The sequence below is a fragment of the Parasteatoda tepidariorum genome, chromosome 5, assembly GCF_043381705.1.
Source record: "Parasteatoda tepidariorum isolate YZ-2023 chromosome 5, CAS_Ptep_4.0, whole genome shotgun sequence".
NCBI lineage: Eukaryota > Metazoa > Arthropoda > Arachnida > Araneae > Theridiidae > Parasteatoda > Parasteatoda tepidariorum.
In genome coordinates this window covers 72085704-72088467 of record NC_092208.1, presented here as the reverse complement: position 1 = coordinate 72088467, position 2764 = coordinate 72085704, and positions in this window count along the sequence as shown.

The following is a 2764-nucleotide window of genomic DNA, read 5'->3' as shown; positions in this document are numbered from 1 at the left end:
TATATTCTTTCCCATCTTTCTAAAACTTTCGTTAATTAGCTGCTTTCTCCTAATACGGTTAAACAACCAGAAAGAACCAGCAACTAATCCCACCTAATGAAGCCACGTAGTTTCTTACAACTATGTACATATTATGGCCGAGTGGTCTAATCTGTCAATAATATGACCAACAGAGCTAAGGTTAGAGTTCCAGCGTTGACTTCACAATATTTCTACCATTCCCTTAAAAACATAGAGAGTTTTCAGTGTCTTGAACTCTCCAATTTGTGTCCTACACTCCACAATTCCCATTACCTAACGAAAGTCCAGTATGCAGTGCCGTTCCTGGGGTGGCGAACGCCTACGTGCAAGAATAATTTTGTGCGCCCCTATATACTATGCTTAAATTTTGATGATAAGTTTTGATGAATTTGGCGCCCCTTAAATTGGGCGCCTGCGTGCGGGGCATTCGCTGCATACTCGCCAGGAACGGCACTGCCAGTATGTCCAGTTAAATTTCTTTTTTTTTTATTTTGAGACTATGCTAGTTGCAAATGATATAAAATGGTTTACGTATACATCTTGCAACGCCAATACAAAAAGATTTCTATGCCGGATAATCGTGACGTCATATTTCGACCACACCCAAACGTTAACAAAGACACCACAACGAGACATTTAATGTCTCAGTGACATCATGATGTGACGACTGCGGGGCATATCTATGTCTGGACAAAGGCCAGCCGCGAATCTGTAAAGACGTGAATTTGTCACAAAATGTAACAAGTTCCATCCACAAAAATGCTTTCAAAATTTCTTTAAAATAATAGTTCAAAATTCCTTACTAATCTCTCTTTGACTATATCAGTGCTTAGGAGTGGCTTTAAGCAATCCAATCTCTTCTCTCCCGGATGATCACACTTAGGAAAGTCCACATTACATGAAGTATTCACCATGTTTCGAAAGAATTCCCATGCCTGAAATATAACCTTTCTTGTATTCATGCCAAAAAACTTGAATTTTACTTCAAGTTAAGCTACACACTCAGAAAACTCAGTTCAGAGTCGGACCTTTATATCCATACCACTGTGAATGATCAAAATTGATGGTGGTTGACTGTCCCCTGTGAATGTTGACAATCACATAGTCGCTTCGGTAAATGTCTAAAATGCCTATTAGGTCTAGTTAAGTGCCACTGCCCGGTATACATTAGTCCGGTATGCCCTATACCAACGTTTTTTTTTAAAATTTCAGTTTCACTGCCCGGTATACCCTCCTACATCAATGCTTTTTAAGGTCAAGTGTTACTGCCTAGCATGCATTTAATTACTGATATTTCATACACTGATATTTATTATAAAATATCCCCAGCACTTATTAAAATCTCGAATAAATAAAATAATATTAGCTTATAAAAAAATAATATCAATGAATAAATTAATATCAAATCGGATATAAAAAATATTTCAGACATTCAACAAAGCGACTATGTTATCGGTGACATTCACAGGTGAAAATCGACATTTTTTGATTTCTTTCATTCGCGGTAACATTCATACTTTGTAACTAATTGGTTGCTTGCACATTTCAGTCGGTTTGCCTAGCGTTCGTTTTAATAGATGCAAGTAGTCTAAACTGAAAAAAAAGGGCTAATATTAAAAAAAATTATTAAAGTTTGTTTTGGTCATTACTATATTCATTGATGTTTATAGAACAACGTAATTACAAAGAAAAAGCATCTTATTAAAATATAATGTTAAACATATGTAAATGTGTAAGTATTTTATGGTATAAACCGGGTGAAAATCAGTAATTTCGTTTTCTTTTATTATCTATACATGAACTTTAGCGCAGTATCTCCCCAAAAATCCTTTAATTTTTTTTATCTCCGAATTTTAGAAATGAAGTTTTAGTTGTTTTTACCGTATGCTACACGACGAAACAAAAACTCACGAAAACGAAACTAAAATGTTTTTTGTTAGGTGTGAGTATTTTAATCTTTTTATTTGGATAAATTATATTTTTGAAGACAAATAAAATTCACTTTCAGAAATTAGTTTTCGAATTAGTTTGTTTGTAGTTAGAATTATTCAGAATTCTTATATTTCATTACTTTCTTATATTTAAAATGATCTTCTGAAGAACGCTGATTTGGAAAAAGCTACATTACACTAGCAACAAAATTAATTATAGAATACTTTACAAGCGAAATTAATAATCCTATATTTGTATGATGTCAACAATGTTTTGAAGTAAAATCTAAGGTCTAAGTTTGGATTTGTTATTCCTATCAAGATATTATATTAAAATTGCAAAATATTTAGTTCTATTTCGTTGCCTTTTTTGAATTTCTTTTTCAGATTTTAGTTTGGAACACAGGTAATCACATTATTAATATAGAAAAAAATGATTATGAAATTTATACTTCACAATTTATTGTAGAACTGTAAGCGTGATGTGAAAAATATTTTTTTTAACTCGAATTTTCTTTTATTTATAAAAAAAAATACTTTTAAATTTTTAATCTTAATTTCAGATTTATTTTAAGACCCTTGATTACCAAACACAAAATTAAAATTTTAATTAAACTTTTTTTATAAAAAAAATAGTGCCAAAACCAGTCTGATACCTAAAATAAAAACTTTATTTTACTACCTCGTTTCGCCTTTTTGAAAACAATAACAACAATAAATTCATTTTTGACAGAGGAAACAAAACTTTATTTCTATTAAAACTCTGTGTTTAATAAATGCAAATATGTAAGGAAAAAACATAAATTTACATA